Source organism: Pinus tabuliformis, chromosome 3_1 (genome assembly GCF_031772625.1).
Source record: "Pinus tabuliformis cultivar Carrire ecotype Pingquan chromosome 3_1, CPIR1, whole genome shotgun sequence".
Classification (NCBI taxonomy): domain Eukaryota; kingdom Viridiplantae; phylum Streptophyta; class Pinopsida; order Pinales; family Pinaceae; genus Pinus; species Pinus tabuliformis.
Genome location: NC_142301.1, coordinates 271,293,816 through 271,319,020, shown reverse-complemented (window position 1 = coordinate 271,319,020; position 25,205 = coordinate 271,293,816). Strand labels below are relative to the sequence as shown.

The window sequence follows — 25,205 nt, the reverse complement described above, 5'->3', positions numbered from 1 at the left end:
GACCAAAGAATTTGACAGAGATCGTGAAAACTGGCCACGTTAAAATCAGGAATACTGCCCACCAAAATGTCAAAGAAATTATATCAAGTCCAGTATAAAAGCCAATTGATTCCTATCAGAGGTTTCAGCAATATCCTGGGCGCACCTTTCTCCTTGTTTTGTAACAGTCCAATCCTTGTGCACGGAGACAACGGAACGATCATATAGTTGAGGAGTGAATTCTGTGCCTGCCTCCGTAATGATCGTCCAAGAGTTTGCGCAAGAAGCCTCACAGTCAATATATAACCCACCTTCATTTAATCTCAATGAACTGCTTTCTGGTGAACCATTTGATGCAGGACAGTTGAAATCCAGCTTTGACGTTAGCTTTCGGTGTAAAGAACATTGTATCTGGCTTAGACATAACCCCTGGTCTTCCAATTAAATCAACAACGTATTCCCTGTCATCACCACACTGCACAATACAGGATGAACCATCATCCTTCCCGCAATACCTACAGCCCCGAGCAATACGACAGGGCAAGTCAATGGTATCTGCTAATACTTTGAACAACAAAGCCCGATGCCTGCAGAGGCCCACAGAAAGACTTCCTATTGAAAAAACAATGGAAGTTAAACAGTCTCTCAGCATCTTACTGCTGGCATCCCAACGCATCATTAGGTCTCCATGCTCAGTGGAAGCTGCACCCCCCATCAGGTTGCAAACAAGGTTCCCGAGTTGTTCAATAACCTCTTTTTTATTAGCACAACCATAAACAAGACTTAAAACCTTGTTTTGAAGTTCTCTTAGATGAGAGTTCCCCCGCTTATCTATCAAAATGACTTCCAACGAAGAATCACTTGCATTAACAGATTTCAGTGATTTCAGTGATGGCATTCGACTACATTCCCTTGAGTCACTCTTTGCGCCCCTTGTGTGTTGCATTCCTTGCCATGTATCAGAGTTTGCCCTCTTTTAAATTGACTACTCCAACACCGCCATCATTACGCGAATCACAGGCATCACTTAGCTTCAGAATTGGGACCTCGATTCATATTTTGGATCTTTAGTATTCAAAGCAATTTCAGAATGCAATTTTCAAAGAGGACAACTTTTACACTGATGTTAACTCTGTTCTTGTGATTTCCTTCTCTTTGGAGTTAATTTTTTCATTGCCAAACTCTTTTTCCTCTACATACGTGCTGCCTATCATCGCACCGAGAATTGGAAGCAAGGAATTTTCAAGAGCAATAGCTTGATCCAAATAGGACTTTGAAAACCATCGCTTCAATTGAAGCTGATTGTATATAATGCGGCCATTGTTCCATGCAGCATAGCTAAAGGGTGCTGCTAGGTCCTTGAGAAATGAATGCACTGCCTTTGCAATGGGAAACCCTCTAGCATCGTTTTTCTGTCCCAATTCACCTTGTACAGTGACTATGCTGACAAGTTGAGGAATATCTTCTCCATCAAGAACCAATCTTCGTATATCAATAAGCCAGATTGAGAGGGATGTCAATGCAGCACCAACAGACATTCTGTGTACATCCAATGACCATACCAACTTAGTTTGTCGAAATGCTTCCAGGAAAACTCCTCGCTTCCTTGCCTCTTCAAGTACTTTGGCAGCCCTTGCCTTTTGGCCAAACCACCATAATGTGTCCAAAAGCACATTGTAGAATGTCATTCCTGATGAAGGAGGGTCACACTGCTTATTTTGTAGGCAGGGGCTTACAATATGTCTGAATTATTCTTTTCAAGGTTCCTTTTTATTGTCTCCATAAACTATCCAAGCAAGATTACGAAGACCATAACGCATCATTGTCTCTATTTGCAAGTGTTGCATCTTTATAACCATCCGTGTACCATCTTTCAAAATACCACCATGAACTCGTGCAATTGATACTGCTGCAATTGGTATTTTCTCCACATAACTTTTTGCCTCTGATTGCTAATGATATTCTGAATTGTGCTTGTGCAGATAGGAGCTTTGAAGTCGCTGCTGCCTTTTGAAGAGCTGAAGAACAAATTACATAATCTGAAAAGCAACATTTAAATGATTTCTTCTTCAAAACAGGGTTTTGAAGAAGAATCAATCTCTGACATGAGACGGAGTCTAACAGTACTATTCGTATTGTTTGTTGGTTCTTGTATGAACAACATTATAAACAAGACAAGTTAAATGGCAGCAGGTCCCTACCTTTGGGGACTGCTACCATTGTTTGGTTGTTTGAGTGCTTGAATAGAAGAACGTGTGATGGAATGAGTGATAAGTAAATATTTCTCAAACTTCCTCAAAAAATGTATGCCCGATTTTCAATTAATATAAGTGTGATTGAATTAGTGAGTGAATGAAAAGATTGTATTGGATAACTAGATAACAAAAAATAAAGTGACAAAAAGGACACAGGTTGTTAACGAAGTTCACTTAATGTGGGCTATGTCTCTGGGCCAACTTCCAGTGAGTGACCATTGTATTAAATGATGCAAAGAATGAAGTTTACATTCACCAAGTCTTCAAGCTACAACAACACTCATTCCCAGTTCTGCTACAGATTTAGTGATATCCAGAAAACCACTATCTTTCTCTTGGGTTGCCTAAAACAAGGTCAATATTTCGTTTCTTCAATTTACACATACTAACATACAACTCAAAGGTACAAAAGTATGTTAATCCTTTCACATCTACACTTTGTGACATAGTGGTCAATGTTATGTGTTATTATGTTATAGGTCTCGAGGTCAAGCCTGTGGACCATTAGATACGCATTTGGTAAATATTACAATACAAACCAAATTATTTTGTTGGCCCTTTACAAAGCATGGTTGTTGGCATAATGGTTAAAATTGTCAAATGTTCCTGGGGAGGTCACGGGTTCAACCCCTTGGACCATCCATTCCCTGCCTATGGATAGCATTTAAACTTTAAATTTAGTTGTTGTTCGTTCATCCCCAACAAAAAATTGTTGCTCGACGGAGGTCATAGGGTCAATCCCTATTGGCGCCATTTATACACGATGGAGGTCTTAACAAAGTTTAAATATAACTTCGTTTCAATCCATATTAGTGGACGTTGGTTGGCATAGTGGTAGACCATTGAATTTACGTCGAGAAGGTTAGGGGTTTGATTTGCTCCCCAACCGACCTTTTTGTAAGCATACTCAAAACTTCCTGGCCAAGTGGACGCTGCCATGTGGTGGCTTCTGATTGGCTCGCGCTATGCATGGTCACCCTGCCATGTCATGCTGCATTAGTGTACCACATCACTACATTTCCAATGCCACATCACCAGGCCACGTTAGCTCACTCGTATGGTTCGTAATACCACTTCATCAATGTCATGTGTTCTACTCTAGTGCTGCCACTCATCGACTATGTTAGCATGCCTTACCACATGTCGTACTCTGATTGGTCCACCTGTCATGCCACATATGCATCTGTATAGTCCAGTCAACATTCATACAACCACGTGTCCTCCTATGGTGTTTCCATGTGTCACACTCTACAAACTTTTTTCTTATTTCTCAAAAACTTTAGAAAACCATAACTTTCTCATGTAACATTCATTTGACTTCGTTAAATCATTGTTGGAAAGCACTCGATGAGCTCTTCGACATGGAGACCTTCGCATCATCATTTGAAGACATCAATGTTTATCAATCATAAAGATCCACTTGGATCAATCCTCCCCATTGGAACTTTTTATACCACCAAAAGTCTTAATTTATTTAGAAAAATAAAAGATGATATCACCTCCCCACTTGTTCGGTATCCAACCCTCATGCTCAGATAATGAATATTTGACTCATCACAACAAATTGTCCAACAAGGATGAAAATGGTCATAATGTTATTGATATAATAAATTATTCCCTTATTTCCACAAAAAATTGCATTCATTGTTGCAACTACTAACCATACATAACAAACTAGTAGTAAAAGTGAACACATGGTTGCATATGAGAATGAGTCAACAAAATGCTTGATTTTCTTAATAGGAATAACATTGACCAATAGATATCCCTCAACCATAGATTGTAAGTTTGGATCCTTGATGTTGGTATGTAGTGAACCCTCATGTTGTATTAGTGAATCCTGACGCACTTGACCATAGTCAACATCAATTTTAACTATTTCATTTTCAGGATCACATCCCTTACTTTTTACAAGCATGAGTGAAAATTTCTTGCTGGCATTTACTAGCATTTTTAGTGGTCTTATATTAACAAGAGATAGGTTAGTATTTATGTGATGAGCTCTTACAATGTATTCAATTCCATCTTTAATGATATGGTAGTTGTTCTCCTCCCTGTTGAAGATGTCCTTCCTGTCATACAAATATGGGTTTCCCAACATAATTCCACAAATGGAAATCGGTACCACATCCAATTCAACCTCATCTATGAAATTAGTAGTGATTGAAAATATGAGCTTACATTGTTTAGTAACTTGTAATTTTGTATTATCACACACCCATCCTAGAGGATAAGATTTCAAATGAGGTGTAGTTTCCAAACCTAACTTCTTGATAATTTCTTTAGAAATGAGATTTACTTGGGAATCACTGCCAAAAGGCGTGTGAACTTTAGTATGTTTTGTTATGACCCAAATATGGAAGAGCCCACTTCTTTTCCTTTCATCATTTATCCTTTTAAGTTTGGGAGATTGAATAGTAGAGCTAGAATTGGCATGAAAAGATATGCCTTGAACTCCCATAACTATGATTTTAGTTTCATCACTTGAGTGGGATCCAAGATCCTATTGAACTGTAGCAGCAAACTTTTGTTTACCCTTCTAATCCCGAAACCATTTTGGCCTCAATTCGGGATACAATTTCTAATAATGATCCCCATCATGTCTATCCTTCTTGCAATGAAAACATGAAGGTTTCTCATCTTCCTTCTTTATTGTGGATATTAATCTTCATTTCTGCTTTCCGTTGTTCTTTCTCTCCTTTGGTTGAATGGGTTCCATGGATAAATCATCATTAACATACTTCCCTCTAGATTCAAGATGTGTAGCTTGCCTCAAATTTTGCCAGTCCATTATGGGTTGTTGCATGTAGCATAATGGATAGAAATATTTCCTTGATGCAAAAATAAACTCAAACCAAGAAGAAATCATTTTACCATTGTGGATGATATCTTCTTGAGTTATACTCTCCCACCAAATCAACACTGTGTTTTCCAAGCAAAGAGAGGCCAGTTGGATCTTTGCGTTGTCATCCACAATCTTATTAATGCTGAAATAAAGTTCAAGTTTCCTGACCAAGTTATCCAACTTCTCTGTATTAAGTTCACGGTCATACATGGGAACATCAAACTTAACATCAAGTTTTAACAAAGAAATTTTGGAAGAAGAGTATGATGGAGAGGGGGGTGTCTTGGGAGGATCACCAACTCCTCCTTTAGCTTCTACCGATGGTCCACTCTCACTAGGATTCTTTTGCTCATGGTAGAAGTCTTCAACCATGGCTTTCATTGCCATGAATGCTTCACAAAAATCCTCTTCAAAATCGAAAGGATTCCCTCCTCTTGGCGATGCCATTTCTGGTCTTTGGGTCGTAAGCCTCGAAATAATTTTAGGGTTATATTCCTCCAAGGACCTTCTCCTCATTTAAACTTTAATCAAATAAGCATTCACACTCACAAATCTTGTCACACTTACTATGATACCAAACTTGATCCAAAAATATATGACTGATTTACACTTATTGTAAGTGTGAGTAGGTTAATGAGTGAATGGAAAGATTGTATTGAAGAACAAGATAGTAGAAACGAAAGAGACAAAAGTAACACAGGTTGTTAACGGAGTTCACCTACTGTGGGCTATGTCTCTAGGCCAACTTCAAATGAGTGATCGCTCTATTAAGTGTTGCAAAGAATGAAGTTTACATTCACCAAGTCTCCAACCTATAACAAAACTCATTCCCAACTTTGCTACAAAGTTAGTGGTATCCAGAAAACCACTATCTTACTCTTGGGATGCCCAAAACAAGGTCAAAATATCCTTTTTTCAATTTATAGAGACTAATATACAATTCAAAAGTACAAAAGTCTGCTAATCCTTTCACATTTACACTCTGTGGCGCAGTGGTGAATGTGTTGTGTTAATATGTTGGAGGTCCTAGGGTCAAGCCTATGGACTGTTGAGATGTTTTCACATTTTGTAAATATTGTAATACAAAAAAATTATTTTGTTGGTCCATTACAAAGCATGGTCATTGGCATAATGGTTAAAACCGTTGATAACATTTAAACTTTAAATTTAGTTATTGTTCCTTAATCCCCAACAAACAATCATTTGTGTAATGATAAAGTGGTTTGGCTAGTTGTCGGAGGTTGCGGATTCAATCCCCACCAATGCCACTTATACACAATGAAGGTTGTAACAAACTTTAAATATAAGTTCATTCCTATCCATATTAACGGATGTCAGTTTCCCCAGATCCAGGTGACCCACACTTACCAAGGCCCACAAAAATCAACCCCCACCTAGCTCGCCTCCCTCACAAAGTGGTAACCCTGGAAATTATTCCTCCTCTTGTGCTCCAACTGTCAACGTACTAGACTCTTTTGCTCCCACGCCCCTGCCATAAAGCTTTCATCCCCATGCTCATTCCATTCTCTAGGCTCTGTTCACTCCCTATCATTCTCCTCGGTTCTTTTCCCGGCTTCGACACTGCAACTCTGCTCTGAGACTTTCTAACCATGAATCGTGACATAGGGAGGGGTCAACGCCCTGGCAAAGGAAGAGGTCGAGGGCGCCAGCTCACTACCTCCGACAACGCCACCATTGTTGTGATGTTTGATCATGGAATTCATGAGTCCATTCGCAGGGAGGTGTTGCCATGGAGGAGGTAGAAATCTACAGGGGTCGCCCCGACGCTCTGGTCGCTTAGGAACCTCCTCACGCGTCAGCTGAAGCAAAAGGACCCAAGAGAGGATGTGAGCCTCCAGTTGGATTACAAAGCTCTCTGCTCACCAAAGTCACTATGTCTCCCCTCTCAGACGACTTTCCAAATTCCTCAACATGGAATTCCCACCCAACATTCCTTCCTCCTCCTCCCTTATGTTGTACCTCTGAGATAGTAGTAGGTTAGGCTACCAATGCCAGAGCATCTAAAATAATTGTTTTGGGGGTTTTTGGAAGACCAATGAATGAAGATAGATGTAGAATTGAAGTAATTAATCCTTTGGGGTATATTAATACTTCAGCGAAGGGTTGCTATAAAGCATTACACAATGATATAGATTAAAATAGTGGTGAGTAGAAAACAACAAAAAATATGATTATCGCAGTTTCTAGACTGTAAAACAGAACAATCACAAGTTGGAAAACCTTCTAAACTACGTTCCAAAGGTTCAAGGCAGTATACTTAATGCTTACACAAGATGCTGATGATTTATTGATTAGAGGGGATTAGCTACACAAACAGTTGCATTAATCCAATCTCTTAATAGATGATCACTTCAGGAGCTTATAAGAATCAATTGAAACTCTAATTGTTCCTACCTAGATATCTCTGCAAGTCATAAGCATATGAAGAAATACAATAATGATTGAAAAACTGGAAAAACTTACAGGATAACACAAACTGTGCAAGACCATATTCAGAATCCTTTGCTTTGTATTAAGGTTCCAGAAAGACCGATTACATCAAGTGTCTGCAAAAGCTTCTTTCAAAGGTTGCTTCCAGGTTCAAAGTAGTATAAACAGTCAAAGACTTTTACAAGCAGTGAGCTATGAATCTTGAACTTCGAACCAATAACATCTCAAGAAGAGAGTTATTTATACAATAATAAAACTACAAATATCTTAAAACTGTTTAAGATTTATTCAAGGAAAGGAAAAGATCTTCATGGCAAGAAGATAGGGGCAGCTATTGAACTACTTCTTGTTGTCCCCTTTTATTCAGGCTGTGCTGGCTTCATTTGTATGATATTTTGCCCCTTTATGTTGATATATTGTTTGAATCCTTTACGCTGGCAGATTTGCTTCATTTAGCCTTTTACTGATATGTTTAAACTCTGTGAATCTCTTTTAACCCTGCTGAGTAGATTTGACTGTGCATTTCAGGTTTTACTGTGTTTTTCAACAGTAAATCTTCATATTTAGTCTTCAAACTGTTTCGCAGGCTTTTTGTTTATAAGCCTGAAACAATAGTCTTCTTACTTGCAAAACACAGAACTCATTAAGAAAAATATGGTGACAGAGGAGGTCGTGATGGCTCTGCTGAGCTTGAAAGGTTATTGGAAGAATTCTGGGGCATATCGGATGCTAAATGATGGCTTAAATGGGCCGCAGAGCCATTATTATGTTGCACTATGTTAAAACAGGCAAATAGAGCAAATGGTGTTGTTTGTTTAAATGGAGAAAAACAATCTTGCTTTTGAACTATCGGGCGAAAAAATGAACAGTGGCGGAAAGAGTACGGAGGGATTAATAAAGGCGGGAATGGCTTAATCATGTTTAAAACAATGATTAGCGGCTTAAATGGAGGTTTTGGGTCATTTCTATGTTTAAATCGAAAATCGATTTAACACAAAAAATCATTGCAAAACAATACATGGCGGATTTGAAATTTAATGGAATTGGGTGGATAAAGATATCGAGTCCTAGGTTAATCATATATCGCTATCAGAATGGTGGGGAGTAATGGTTTTGGTTGGGGCTTGCAACAATAGGCAGATGCGATGTAGCGGTAAACTGGAATATATACAGCGTCGGGTCCGTGGCTTATCGCGCATCGCATTTCGCAATGGTGAAGGGTTATGTGTTATAAGCGGGACTTTGCGATGGGAACGGACGTGATATGGGAATAAACTGTGATATATATAGCGTCTGGTCCGGGGCTATGACATATTGCATATCGCAATCGGGGAAAGGTGCATTCATATGAAAGGTTGCGATCCTTCAACATTTGCGATGCGATATTTATATAATACATAGTTTTATTATAAAACTATGGAATATGCATTTTAAAGGCCCGTGGTTGCACCGATGTGATATTTGTGTATAATATATAGTTTTTAAACAAAACTAAGGGTTTTCGGATATTATATTAAAGGAGCTATTATATACGGGAAAGGGGAATTCCTAAGGATTTAATACATAAGTCAATGTTAATATGAAATATAGCGGAAAAGAGGAATAACACTAAATATAATGCCTTTTATGAATGTTTTGACTTTTCATATAGCATTTATAATTAGGGTAAAGGTATTTTTATGGGTTTTTCAGATAGAAAGGGAATTTACATGGTAAAAAAAGGTTTTTTACCATAGGAAAAGGGATTTTTAATGGAAATGAATGATTATGAACTGAATGAAGGTAAAAAGGGGAAATTAGTGAATACAGGAATGAATAAGGATGAGGGAGGTTAATAAATTAACTTTGTAAACCTTCATTTGCTTCGTGTAATTGCCTCATGAGCATAGAAACATGATAAATGTACATTTTGTCCAACAATCATTAAACTTCTGCAACCTTTCTCTACTTACCCTTTGTTTATCCTATCATTTTTCTTTGCTTAAAGGGTGCATTTAGGCTAGCAAACCCTTATCCTTTCTTCTTATTTTACAAAATAAAACTATCTAAATCTACCCTTATAACCTCCAAGGGCTCAGATTAAACTGATGAGCACCTTATTATTCTCTACCTAACTACTGATCTGCCAAGATTAAACAGTTTGGCTAGATCTTTATTCTCTAACTATAACATCAATTTAAAGCATGAAACAGTCAAGATTAAATAGTTTGACTGCCATGGGTTGTGGCATTTTAAAAACAAGTTGCACACAATCATTATTTTGTAGAAACAGAGTAGTGGCATTTAGACTTGCTCACTTTCAGAGTTTATTTGTTTTCTTTCTACCTAACATTTTCATTTTGCCTTGATTTTTTTAGAGCAGCTAACCTAACATTTTCTTTGATATGGACATCATCATCAAGATTTTTTTAAACTAACATTTTATTCACTATTGTTATGTCCATATCCTAACTTAACATTTTTTGAAATATTCTATCTAATCAAAACCAAAAAATGCTACAACATTGGCTCCATATGGCGACTGCTTTCTCATGTAGAATGCAAACAACCTGCAAATCCATGTGCCTTCTCCTCGGGCTATGGAGTCTTTGCTATAAAAATATCACACTAACATCTCGGAAAGGAAAAGAAAACCAGAGTATTTTACAATGAAAACTATTTCACCTTCTTAGTACTGAATATAATGTTTGAGAAACCTTCCATTTAAGGGATAAGTGGAATATTGCCCCTCAAGATTTTGCAGCACAAAAGTGTTGTTACCCTTTACTTCAGCAATCGCTAAATGTCCAAACCATAGATTGTCGAATTTGCTATGCTTTCCTTTCTCTTCTCTCCTAACATCCCATCTTAGAACTAGATCACCTTCCTTAAAGTCCCTTTCCCTGGCTCTTCTATCAAACAAGACCTTCATCTTATTATGATATTTCTACAATTTGTATTGAACTTCATCTCTGTTTTCATTAAGCTCAATAATCTGATTTATTCTTCTAGAAAAATCATCAGGTTCATCTGTTGCATCCTGTAGAAATTTTAAAACAGGGAAAGCCAAATTGGTAGGGAAAATTGCATCTTTCCCATAGACTAGTTGAAATGGAGATTTTCCAGTTGACCTCTTTGGAGTAATTCTGTTTGCCCATACTGCATAAATCAAATGTGAATCTCAACTCTTCTTATGATAAGCTAGTGTCTTTTTTATTATCTTTACCAAACTCTTGGTTGATGATTCTGCAAGACCATTACCCTAAGGGTAATATGGAGTTGAATGATGTAACAAAATCTGATATTTCTGGAAAAAGTCAATCATTTTAACACTAGAAAAAGATGTTGCATTATCAGTTACAATTTGAGTTGGGCAACCAAATCTAGATAAGATGTTCTCCTCAATAAACTTGATTATTACTGCATCAGTAGCATTTCTGACTGGAATTGCTTCCACCCATTTAGTAAAGTAATCTGTTGCAGTGAGGATCCATCTATGCTGATTACTTGAAGTGGGGTGAATCTCTCCAATAAAATCTAATCCCCATTGAGAAAAAGGTGCTGAAACTATTGATGGAACAAGTGGAAGAGCTGCTAATTTCTGTTTTCCAACAAACATTTGGCAAGGAACACAACCTCTTACATTTGCCCCTACTTGTAAAAACAATGTGGGCCAATAAAATCCCCCCCTTAGAATCTTGTATGCTGTTGCTCTCCAAGCATAGTGTCCTCCACAAAATCCTGTATGAAATTGATCAATGATGCCTTCAGTTTCTGATTCTGTTAAACATAATAACAAAATGTTAAGTGGATCTTTCCAGTATAAATTTTCATTTATAATACAGTACTTGATTGATTTTAACTTGAGGGTTTTACACTGGGTTTTGGAGAATGATGTTGGACACTCAAAATGGATCAAGAAATTTACAATATCTTGATACTAGTTTGACAACAAATATTTCTCATCAATGTGTATAGGACTGATCTACTTTGAAGGTGGAGGTTCTTGTGGATTCTCCCCTGTAGGATGAAGGGAAGGTTCTTGTGGATTCTCCCCTTCTGCAAGGACAGAAGGTTCTTGTGTATTCTTCCCTTGTATTTCTAAAACAGAATTGATTCCAAGAACTTTGCAGTTGGATTCAGCTAGAATCTTAGCTAATCCTTGACCTTTTACTAGCTTGGTAGTCTTGATAGTTAGATCAAACTCCAGAATTTGAGTGATCCATCTACCTCTTTTCCCATCAGTGTCTGGTTGGGTTAAAACAATTTTTACAACACTATTTGGGACATAAGCAGTAATAGGTGAGTGTAAGACATACATTCTGAATGATTTCAGGGCTTGAATGAGGGCATAGGCTTGCTTCTCAATGATGTCATACTTAAGCTCAGCATCTCTCATAACCTTGCTAAAAAAGGCTATGGGTTGGTCATGGGAATCTTCGTTTTTCTGTAATAAAACAACAGCAAGGGTTGTTTCAGAGGCAAAAGAGAAAATACTAAATGGCTTAGTATAATCGGGGCTGGCTAAGGTGGGAGCTTCAAAGATTGCCCTTTTTATTTGTTCAAATGCATGTCTAGAAGAAGGAGTCCATTTGACTTCATGGTCCTTTCGGAGCATGTCTGTTATATCTTTCACAATTTCTGCATAATTGGGAATGAATCGCCTTAGAAAATTAATCTTGCCCAAAAAAGCTTGAATTTCCTTTCTGTTTCTAGGCAAGGTCAATGATTCTATGGCAGATACTCGTTTGGGATCAATTACTACGCCCTCCTTTGAAATTATATGGCCCAACAATTTTCCTTCTTTAACAACAAACAAGGACTTCTTTGGGTTCAGTGATATTCCAAATTTTCTACACCTGTCAAAAACTTTCATCAAGTGCTTTAAATGTTTCTGATTTGATTTAGAAAAAACAATTATGTCATCAAGATAAATAACTACAAATTTATTTACCTGACCCATAAATGCGATGTCCATAGCTCTCTGAAACGTTGCTCCAGCATTTGTTAAGCCGAATGGCATCCTTGCGTACATGAATGTACCCCAGGGTGTAGTAAAGGTTGTTTTCTCTCTGTCTGTTGTATCAATGTTTACCTGATTATAGCCTGAAAAACCATCAAGCATAGACAATCTTTGTGCTCCTGAAACCATTTGCAGTAGCTGGTCCATTTTGGGCAAAGGATAATTATCTTTTAATGATGCCTTATTCAGATTTCTAAAATCCATGCAGAGTCTTATTTCTCCATTTTTCTTTCTAACAGGAACCAGATTTGCAACCCAATTAGAATATCTAAGAGGGAGGATGATCTGCGCATCTAACATTTTCTTAATTTCTCTTTCTACAGTTGGTAGAAGAGCTGGATTTATCCTTCTAAGCTTCTGCTGATACGGTTTTGCTTCTGGCTTCAGAGGAATCTTGTGCTGTATTAAAGATGTGTCATAGGTTTTCAAATCAGCGTAAGTCCAGGCGAAAATATCCTTATAATTTTGCAGTAATTTAAAATACTGAGCTTTGATTTCTGGGTCTAGAGATGCGCACAATTTGATGTTTTTAACATCTTCAACAGTTCCAACGTTAATTTCCTCTACGTTATCTTCTGAAGAAATAGACTGCGGGTTTTGGAAAACATCATTCTGATCGAATAATTTTTCTAAAGGAATGAGTCCCTTTGGAATAAAATTATTTGACAATTGAATAATGTCGTGATTAGCAATCTGGGCTTTAAAATCTGAAGTGTCATTTTCTTCTGCGTTTTCACTTATTTCAGCTCTGTCATCATCAATTTGCAGAAACGAAAAATCATCTATTACCTGTAAAAATGATTTCAGCTGTTCATCATCTTCAAATATTTGCCAATGTTTCAGATTATCAGGGATAGATGGCCTGTATTTGACTTGAATCTGATATAATACATCAGTATGATCAGGAATTTTAAAAGCGCTAGCAGAGACAGCTAAGGCATCTGCGTGAACGTTCTGATCTCTGGGAATGTGAGTCAAATTAAAGACATCAAACAAGTTTTCCACTGAATCCCATACCTCATTTCGGTAGGACCGAAGTCTTGGGTGCTTGGTCTAGCAAACATTCTTTACTTGTTTAACAATAAGTTCAGAATCGGTAAAAACACTTAAGTTCTGAACTTTTAGGCTTTTGGCTAAATTTAATCCTAAAAGGAAAGCTTCGTATTCAGCTACATTATTAGTGACTTCAAAATCTAATTTACATGATTGTGTTATATTTTCCTTTTCAGGTGAAATTAAAACAACACCAGCTCCTGCCCCATCTTTCATGCAAGAGCCATCAAAGAACAGTTTCCAAATATCAGTTTGGTTTGGTTCAGAACTTTCAACTACTTCTTCAATTTTGACTTGAGTTTTGTTTTGGCTTGAAGTGAGCTGAAAACAACCAAAATCTTGATCTATTGCATAAATTGGATGGTTCCTTGGCTGGTCAGTTTTACAAACAGTATGTGCAAATCTTACCTCTCTATATAACCTCAATTGCTCTCCTCCATAAACATGAATAGTAGCATATGACATGTCCATCTATAGAGTTCCCCCTAGTTTGGCACAGCATGACCTAGAAAGGAGCATTCCAAACTTGGGAGGGATATCTGTGAAAACAATGTCAAGTACTACACTTTTGACTGGAATTTGAGCAAGAGTAACCACTAAATCCTTGATCAATCCCAAACAGGGCACCCTTTTGGAATCAAAGGTGTACAGGTCATGGTAGGATTTAGTGATGTCTAATTTCAAAAGATCCATGACGGATTTTGGCATAAGATTGTGAGATGCTCCTAAATCAAGCATACAATTGTACAACATGGAGTCATTTGTTTTAAGAGTTACATAGAAAGGAGGCATTATCTCATCTATCATGTCTGAACTAGGGCCAAAAACTACTGCTGGTTTTTCATCTTGTAGACTTATGACATCACCTTTAGCATCAACTAAGGTATTTTGTATCCATTTAGTGACTTGGCTTTTGTAACCAAGGTTTTTAGAAAGTTTTGACAGTGGAATTGGGATCTTAACCCTCTCTAATTCTTTTTCAACATTAAATGCAGTCAAAATGTTTTTACCAGCTTGGGTAGTATCATTTGATTGATCTAATGGCTGAATAAGAGTTGTTTGAGCTTCAACAGTTTTGGTACGTGGTTCAATGATTGGAGTTTCCTTTGGAGGTCTCCCAGGACTAGGCCTAGGCCTAAGATCATACCTTTTGTTTAATTCTGCAATTAAAAATTTAGAAAAAGCATGATATTTAGATACCTGTGCAGCTTCCTAATCTTCTTGAACCTGATTTTGTTGTGAGAGAGGAATGATGGCTGTTTGATTGGAAGAAGAATCCATACTATTAATATCTTCAGTAATTGTCATAGTATTATCATGAGGTTGTTGGTCGTCTATCAATAGAGGAGTAGGAACCTGTTAATCATTGGTAGGTCTCTGAAGAATTTGTAGTGGTTGCTTTCTTTTATACTGACCTTGATTTTGGTTTTGAGGTCTAGTAACTGTTTGTTGTATGGTCCTAGTTTGGGTCTCAATCTTTGAAATCCTATTTGACAGGTTTCTAAGAAGAGATGTTATTTCATCTATTTTTGAGTCTTCTGATTTAGTCTTTGAGGAACTAGAGGCTTCTTGAGCAGATTTGAGTTTTCTTTGGGCCTTTTCTTCCTTAAGCTTCAAAGAAGTTGAGGTTGCCCTGTTTGCTTCTACTTCTATAGCATTTGTTTGCATGTCTTCAAGAGTTCTTGAAGTTCTTTCTCATAGAATAACAACAAAGTCATCATTGAAAGCTTTGGAAAATCTAGATTTAGTTGCTACTACAGGGGGCTTACAATCAGCAGGCACTTTGTGATAGAGTTTGTTGAATCTTTTGATAAAATTTGCTACTAGTTCACTGAAGTTCCTTTTAAGCTCTTCAAATTCTGTGAGGAAATAAAGAGGATCCTTTTTGACACCCCATTGATTTTTGAATATGGTAGTAAGCTCTTCCCAATTTCTAATGGAAGATTCTTGTAACTGCCTAAACCAAATCCTCACTTTTCCTTCGAGTGACTGTACAAACAATCTCATATAAACATTTTCTTCTTCAACATTCATGTTGTCTATAAAGTCTAGGAATGCTTGAAGATGGTCCTCAGCTGAGGGACTAGTTTCTCCATCGTATTTGGGAAGATATTTTAAGTATCCAGCTGGGAATGCATCAAGGTTATTATGTAAGACTAAGGCAGCGTATTTGGCATGTACAATTGGTCGGAAAGCCATGATTGCAGGTGGTGTATGGGGTGCTTGAGGTATATGAGGTTGTCCAGGTGGAGTATGAGGTGTTTGTGTGGATGTAGAGGATGAAGAAGAAATAGAGGAAGAAGATGGTGTTTTAGGAGTTGGTGAACTGGTTGAAGGTGAAGGAGGAGGAGATCTTCTGAAAGACTTCAAGGGAGTCTTAAGAACTAGCTTTGGGACCTATAAAGGAATACCTTCTTTTGATTTAAAGAGAGGATTGGTATATACAGAAAAGGTCTCTTTAGGTTGTTCAGAAGAAGAATCTTCAGGTTGATAAAAAATGGAAGGAAATGGATAGGTGGTAGGCGATATGGAATATGTGGGTTTATATTCAAGAATATTAACACCCAAATCAGATTCAGTCTTTGGTGATCCTGGTGGAAGTGTGGGTCTAGGATGAGATTCTAATGAATAAATAAGGTAGGCTGACTTGAGATCAACTCCTTTATTTAGAATTTCAGCAACCCTAGGTGATAAATGGGAGTAATCAGGATCATATGGGATATTACTATAGGGGTCAAATGATTCTAATTCTTCAGACTGTAGGATTGAAGAGGAAGAAGAAGATGATTGGTGGTGTCCCCTTTTAGAACTAGCTTTTCTCAGAAGCCTTTCAGGATCTAACATAGGTTTAACTATGTCAGCTTCTAAACGAGATCTGGTATGTTTATAAGGTGCCAGCTTGGGAGTGTGGAGTTGCCAAGGTGAATGATTTTAACCTTTCTAAACCTTTAATCACCTTTAAAGGAAAAGAATGAATGAATATCATTGTCCCAAGGGAAACTTTAAAGAAATTCGAATCCCCGGCAACGACGCCAGTCTGATGTTGTACCTCTGAGATAGTAGTAGGTTAGGCTACCAATGCCAGAGCATCTAAAATAATTGTTTTGGGGGTTTTTGGTTTAAGTTTTTGGAAGACCAATGAATGAAGACAGATGTAGAATTGAAGTAATTAATCCTTTGGGGTATATTAATACTTCAGCAAAGGGCTGCTATAAAGCATTACACAGTGATATAGATTAAAATAGTGGTGAGTAGAAAACAACAAAAAATATGATTATCGCAGTTTCCAGACTGTAAAACAGAACAACCACAAGTTGGAAAACCATCTAAACTATGTTCCAAAGGTTCAAGGCAATATACTTAATGCTTACACAAGATGCTGATGATTTATTGATTAGAGGGGATTAGCTACACAAACAGTTGCATTAATCCAATCTCTTAATAGATGATCACTTCAGGAGCTTATAGGAATCAATTGAAACTCTAATTGTTCCTACCTAGATATCTCTGCAAGTCATAAGCATATGAAGAAATACAATAATGATTGAAAAACTGGAAAACTTACAGGATAACACAAACTGTGCAAGACCATATTCAGAATCCTTTGCTTTGTATTAAGGTTCCAGAAAGACCGATTACATCAAGTGTCTGCAAAAGCTTCTTTCAAAGGTTGCTTCCAGGTTCAAAGTAGTATAAATAGTCAAAGAATTTTACAAGTAGTGAGCTATGAATCTTGAACTCCGAACCAATAACATCTCAAGAAGAGAGTTATTTATACAATAATAAAACTACAAATATCTTAAAATTGTTTAAGATTTATTCAAGGAAAGGAAAAGATCTTCATGGCAAGAAGATAGGGGCAACTATTGAACTGCTTCTCACTGTCCCCTTTATTTCAGGTTGTGCTGGCTTCATTTGTATGATATTTTGCCCCTTTATGTTGATATATTGTTTAAATCTTTTACGTTGGCAGATTTGCTTCATTTAGCCTTTTACTGATATGTTTAAACTCTGTGAATCTCTTTTAACCCTGCTGAGTAGATTTGACTGTGCATTTCAGGTTTTACTGTGTTTTTCAATAGTAAATCTTCATATTTAGTCTTCAAACTGTTTTGCAAGCTTTTTGTTTATAAGCCTGAAACAACAGTCTTCTTACCTGCAAAACACAGAACTCATTAAGAAAAATATGGCGACAGAGGAGGTCGTGATGGCTCTGCTGAGCTTGAAAGGTTATCGGAAGAAGTCTGGGGCATATCGGAGGCTAAATGATGGCTTAAATGGGCCGCAAAGGCATTATTGGGTTGCGTTGTGTTAAAATAGGCAAACAGAGCAAATGGTGCTATTTGTTTAAATGGAGAAAAACAGTCTTGCTTTTGAACTATCGGGCGAAAAAATGAACAGTGGCGGAAAGAGTACGGAAGGATTAATAAAGGCGGGAATGGCTTAATCATGTTTAAAACAGTGATTAGCGGCTTAAATGGAGGTTTTGGGTCATTTCTATGTTTAAATCGAAAATCGATTTAACACAGAAAATCATCGCAAAACAATACATGGCAGATTTGAAATTTAATGGAATTGGGTGGATAAAGATATCAAGATCAAGGTTAATCGCATATCGCTATCGGAATGGTGGGGAGTAATGGTTTTGGTCGGGGCTTGTGACAATAGGCGGATGTGATGTAGCGATAAACTGGAATATATACAGCGTCGGGTCCGTGGCTTATCGCGCATCGCATTTCGCAATGGCGAAGGGTTATCTGTTATAAGCGGGACTTTGCGGGACTTTGTGATGGGAACGGACGCGATATGGGAATAAAATATGATATATATAGCGTCGGGCCTGAGGCTATGACATATCGCATATCGCAATCGAGGAAAGGTGCATTCATATGAAAGGTTGCGATCCTTCAACATTTGCGATGCGATGGAATATGCATTTTAAAGGCCCGTGGTTCCATCGATGGGATATTTGTGTATAATATATAGTTTTTAAACAAAACTAAGGGTTTTCGAATATTATATTAAAGGAGCTATTATATACGGGAAAGCAGAATTCTTAAGGATTTAATACATAAGTCAATGTTAATATGAAATATAGCAAAAAAGAGGAATAACACTAAATATAATGCCTTTTATGAATGTTTTGACTTTTCATATAACATTTATACTGAGGGTAAAGGTATTTTATGGGTTTTTCAGATAGAAAGGGAATTTACATGGTAAAAAAGGGTTTTTTACCATAGGAAAAGGGATTTTTAATGGAAATGAATGATTATGAACTGAATGAAGGTAGAAAGGGGAAATTAGTGAATATAGGAATGAATAAGGATGAGGGAGGTTAATAAATTGACTTTGTAAACCTTCATTTGCTTCGTGTAACTGCCTCATGAGCATAGAAACATGATAAATGTACATTTTGTCCAATCAATCATTAAACTTCTGCAACCTTTCTCTACTTACCCTTTGCTTATCCTATCATTTTTCTTCGCTTAACGGGTGCATTTAAGCTAGCAAACCCTTATCCTTTCTTCTTATTTTACAAAATAAAACTATCTAAATCTACCCTTATAACCTCCAAGGGCTCAGATTAAACTGAGGAGCCTCTTATTATTCTCTACCAAACTACTGATCTGCCAAGATTAAACAGTTTGGCCAGATCTTTATTCTCTAACTGCAACATCAATTTAAAGCATGAAACAATCAAGATTAAACAGTTTGACTGTCATGGGTTGTGGCATTTTAAAAACAAGTTGCACACAACCATTATTTCGCAGAAACAGAGTAGTGGCATTTAGACTTGCTAACTTTCAGAGTTTATTTGTTTTCTTTCTACCTAACATTTTCATTTTGCCTTGATTTTTTTAGAGCAGCTAACCTAACATTTTCTTTGATATGGACATCATCAAGATTTTTTTAAACTAACATTTTATTCACTATTGTTATGTCCATATCCTAACTTCACATTTTTTGAAATATTCTATCTAATCAAAACCAAAAAATGCTACAACACCCTACTCCATCCCCCTCCCATTCTTCGTCAGTCGACTCCTCCTCCTCATCAATTCCCCTGTGGTCTATCCTCCTCACTCCCACGCTCCTATCTCGTCAGTGGTTGATGCACCCTCATCTCCTCCTCGTCCCAGTCCCTATGGATGCTACATTCTAGAGGATATTTCAACAGACACAGGCAATATGTAGGCTCAAGGCAATGCCCATGTGTAATGTGGTACCAGTGTGGCAATAATTCAATTTCAATGCGGCATAATTTAGCTACTCGATGACATGGTAACTTTCAAGCCAATTTTTTCTCTTCAATCTGGCCTCTGAGCAAGCCACCTCAGTTCTCTTCTTTTTGAAGGTTGGCAGTCCAGTGTCCTGAAGCCCTATGGCTCGATATGCACCAATTTTGGCTCATCATTCACCAATGATGTAATGTTGTTCTTAGAAGCATGATTTTTGTCAACTGTCATCTAGTTATGCAGACTATAATACTGTGAGGCTCTGGTTTCTCCTTCTTGGGGCAGAGCCCTTCAATTTTTCATCTTTAGTTTCCTATTTAAGAGGCAGAGAACACACTCTTGGTTATAAATGTATGCAATTCCCCGCTTGTTATTGTAATGTAGATATATTTTCTTACAAAAAAAAACATCAATTGGCATAGCGATAGACTATTGAATTTATGCCAAGAAGGTCAGGGCTTCGATCTACTCCCCTACTAGATTTTCGGTAGCCATACTTGAACCTTCCTAGTGAATTGGAGGCTTCCACATGGTGGCTTATGATTGGTCCACACTATTCACAATCACCTTGCCAATCATCTTTTCATGTCATGCCATGTAAAGTTTCCACATCACTTGACCATGTCAGCTTGACTATATGGTTTGTATTGCCACGTCATCAGTGCCACATGTCCCACTCGAGCGTTTTCGCCTAACGACCATGTCAGTAGGCCTTACCATGTGTCACACTCTGATTGGTTCACCTGTCATGCCACGTCTGTATCTATGTAGTCCTGTCAACATTTCTATTGTCGATACAATCTCATGTCCTCTTGTCGTGCTGCCACGTGTCACACCCTAAAAAATAAATCATTGTTTTTCAAAAACTTCAGAATGCCATAACTTTCTCATACAATGTCCATTTGACTTCGTTCAAGTGTCATTAGAAATTTCTCGACAAGATCTTCGACATGGAGACTTCTTGATGCTTCAACACCTCCCCTTATTTTTATTTTTTTAAAATTATAGGGCCCTCCATATAAATTTTGCCAGCATCACCTTTGTATTGCTCTGATTTGCCTTATTTCAAGTGATTTCAACTTTCTTTGATTTTTGTTTTCATGGCTTCACTGACTTTGTTTCCTTGTCATCTTTCCAATGACAATGATTTGCCTAATTCTGTTGTGCGGTTCAAAAGTTATGATTGGTCAAAGTTTAGTCATTTTCGCCGCCTGAGCATATCAACTTGTATATATTAATTTTCATGACTGCATTGCCTTTGTTTCCTTGCCATATTTCCAACAACAATGATTTCTCTAATTTTGTTGCACGATTTAAAAGTTATGATTGGTCAAAGTTTAGTCATTTTCACCGCCTGAGGATATCAACTTGTATATATTTACCTGCAGTTTGTTATCTATATATATGAATTTTTATTGATGTAACTATTAATTTTATTTAATTAATATACTTAAATAGATAATTGATTTAATTATTTAACTAATTTAATTATATTGCAAATATTTAAAATTTAAATATAGTATCTAATTATTATATTTTAGAACCACCAAGGCTGAGAGCCTTTGTACTCCTTAATATAACATTGAATAAGCATCGTGCCCAAGCGCTTGGGTTTATAAACATAAACAATATACATAGGACCTTCAGCCAATGTTCTACGGGGACGTGCCCCCCAGGGTGGGGGACGCAATTCCTTGCTCCCCCACGCTCCCGGGACGTGGGAAACTCCTGGGGAAATTTTTCCCCACGTCCCATTTTTTGGGGAAACCCAGGGAAACTCTGGGGGGGGGGGGATTTTTCTAACGACGAAAAGCGTCACCGCGTCCCCCCAATTTTTTTTGCTAATAACAATTAAAAACATAAAAATTAAAAAAATTACAGATTTTAACAAAATTAACAAAAAAGAAACGAAAAAAAAAAACTAAAGGATAAATTAAAACTTTAAAACATAATCATTCACATCTCTCATTCATTTCTCATTAACCCTACAATTTTATCTTGTCGCTTCACATTTTCCTTCTGCTGCCGATCAACATTTTACCTTGCCACCTGAGATTTTCCTATTGCCACCACTCAACATTTTCCATTTGCAAATTGTTGTGATTTAGATTTACCATCGACTGGTGGCCTGAGATATTTGGAGTTGCGATTTTCATTTTGTGACTTGGAGCCGCGGGATTGGAGCTCTGATTTATTGTTTAGTACTTTTTGAGAAATTTACTAGTATTTCATTGCTTTCTATGTTTACTTTTAGTTTAGTGTTCTATGGGTATTTTAGACTTCAACATAATGTCATTTTCATATGATGAATTTACTTTTCCATGTGCATTGTGTAATTTAAATTGTCAAATGATTAATTTAATTTAAATGTACCTTGCATAATATTAATGCCCATTGCTAAAAGATGAATTTAGATGGAACATTGCATAATGTCAAATGATGGATTCAATTTAATATTTTACTTTTAGATTTACAATTTTACACTAATGATTGCAGAAATGTCAAATGATAAATTTGATTCATAATAGTCTAATACCAAATGATGATCATATTTAGATGTACATTTCATAATTATTAATATTTTTTATTTACTAACTTAGTTATTGACATATTGTTGGGATTTTTATATTTTTTTAATCAAATGACGTCCCCGTTTCCCCCAAATTTCCTTAAATTTTGGGGTTTCTTATATACGTCCCTTTGTGCATATGATTTCGCGTTTCTCAGTCCCCAAAACTCGGTAGAACATTGCTATAGAAGAAAGAAAGAAATAAATTATTTTAACGTCCACGAGGCTAAATATAGCCTATGGGACAAATTGCTTCTTCATCTACTTGATGTATTCGACCCTTTTTCTGTGAAGCTTTAAAATAAATGCTCCCAGCTTCTCGACAAACCCCTCGCTAAGTAGATTATCCCAAGAGCTAGCTGCCAACATATCTGCATAACTTCCTTGTTGTCTTTGAAGTTCTCACATTCTAAAATGATTTTTTTGTTTCTTTTTGTTTTTTGGTTTTTGTTTTTTTTTTTGTTTTTTTGTTTTTGTTTTTGTTTTGTTTTTTTGTTTTGTTTTGTTTTGTTTTGTTTTTTTTTTTTTTTTGTTTTGTTTTTTTGTTTTGTTTTTTTGTTTTTGTTTTTGTTTTGTTTTGTTTTTTGTTTTGTTTTTTGTTTTTTGTTTTTTGTTTTTTGTTTTGTTTTGTTTTTTTTTTTTTTTTTTTTTTTTTTTTTCGGAAGAACAAAAAATGCATACTCTTTCTTCCCACACTTCCTTTGGCCTTTTCCAGCGCCTTGTTTCACAATGGAGTTGATGAGAATTAGTCCTTAACTGAGCAATAATAATTTTGGCTCTCCAAGCGATATTGGCCTCTATGTATGCCTTTTGGTTGATGACTATGAGTGGGATTAAACACTTCAATATAGTAAATTTTCTTTCTTCCTAGCTACTTATCCCATGTACGCTTGTGGAAATTTTCCATAACAAAAGCTTCTATCTCTTTGTTGTTTATGGGACACATGTTCAAGCAAATACCCCATTTACTAAACCATTTGTTATTTTGTTGCATCCAAGTTTTTTTGCTCTTGCACAATCTATGATTAAAGAAAACCTTAGGCCATCTACCCTCTTCCATTTGCTCAATTTTTTTTACATACCTTATGACTCGCACCATAGCAATTGCTTCGATAGGAGCAGTCCCTGTTTCACTTAACAAGATATCATAAGGAACTGCACTTTTAATCTTAAATTTGTTTGTAATCAAATGCTTATGAATTTTCTCAATTTGTCTCCACTGCATGTCGGATATATTGATGGCCCACAGTTCACAACCATAGAGAATCACCAGAATCAATAAAAGCCGAAAAAGAGTTTGAGTGGTTTTCCAGTCCCATAACTCTGCCTCTTTACACCTATTTTGAAAAGCATAAAATGCTTTCCAATCCCCCAAAGTTCTTTTCTTTCTACAACCATTCCAGCTTAGATTTTTGTTGAAGTCAATTCCGAGGTATTTGTAATTCGTAACTTCTTCCACAATGTCGCCTTCAAAGTAGAACTTATGTTGGTTATGTTTTCTTTTCTTAGAGAATACCACTACTTTCGTTTTGTTGATATTGACTTGCATCCCCACACTTCTACAAAAATGCTCAAGGGATAGTAAGTGCTCTTGCAAACCAAGAGTCGATTTAGCAATCAAAATAAGGTCATCTGCATACAAAAGAAGCCTTATAACAAACTTGCCCAAATAGATACCATGACCCCCTTGAGAATTTAATCACTCCTCAGGCTTGTCGATATATAAACCAGAAAGGGTAGGAGACAGTGGGCAACCTTTCTTGACCCCGATATCACTTCTAAAACTTTCAGAAATGCCTGTTGAAGTTCTAATTTTGACTTTCACCTCTTCATACAGCCTATGCACAGCTGCTGTCAAATGTTTAGGAACCCCAAGTTCCTCCATTCTGTGCCAAAGCATATCCCTGGGAACCGAGTCAAACGCTTTTATGAAATCAACAAAGCAACAAAAGACTTCTTCCTTTTTCTCCCAAAGTTTTTCAATGATGTGCCTTAAAGTTATACAATGATCAATTGTGGAATATTTAGGTCTAAAACCTGCTTGCCCTTTAGCACACTTATCTCTTTCTTCTGCCCACTTGCTAATTTTGTTTTCTAGCATGCTTCCAAATAACTTTTCAAACAAAGGGTTTATCATGATGGTCCTATAATTGGAGGGATTATTGACATCACCGCTCTTGAAAAGAGGTATTTCCAAACTAGTTGTCCAATCTGTGGGGAGCCCTTGTTGTATGATGTGGTTGAATATTTTTGTAATGTGAGGTGCAAGAATCTTTGAGCCCCACTTTAGATATTCTTCTTGGAGTTCAGCTAAGTATTTTGCTTTTCCAACACCCAACTTCTTGATACCCATCTCTACCTCTTGTACTGTGAAGAGTTCAGTATCAGTGTTGACCAAGGGGGGAGGGTCAACCTTGGGAAGCGTTCAGTATCAGTGTTGACCAAGGGTGTTGACTCTAATTGTTTCTTTCTAATCCAAGAGAAACATAAATAAATTGGCTTGTGATCTGATTTCAAGTCCCACAGCTGATATCCAATCAAAACTTCCTCCATTTTCTCACAGAAACCATGCGAGCAAATTACATAATCTACCACACTTGCTCCATTGTAAGTATTGCAAGTGAAATTACCGGACTTTGCCCATCTAGTCAAGCCATTACAAATGAGTAAATCAAAGGCTCCACATAGAGTAAGCAATTGTTCACCAAAGAGATTGAAACCCTTGTCCTCTGAAATTATTTCCCACTGATGATTACTTTCTTCTGTAAGCCAACTAGGGTCACAATCAACTTTACAACAAAGAATGCTAGCT

The 25,205-nt window shown here is 36.8% G+C and overlaps 1 pseudogene; it reads right to left on the bottom strand.

Moving 5' to 3' along the window:
* Positions 1–292: 292 nt before the first annotated feature.
* On the bottom strand, positions 293–877 carry LOC149186834 (serine/threonine-protein kinase CTR1 pseudogene; annotated as a pseudogene).
* Between the last annotated feature and the right edge of the window lie 24,328 nt (positions 878–25,205).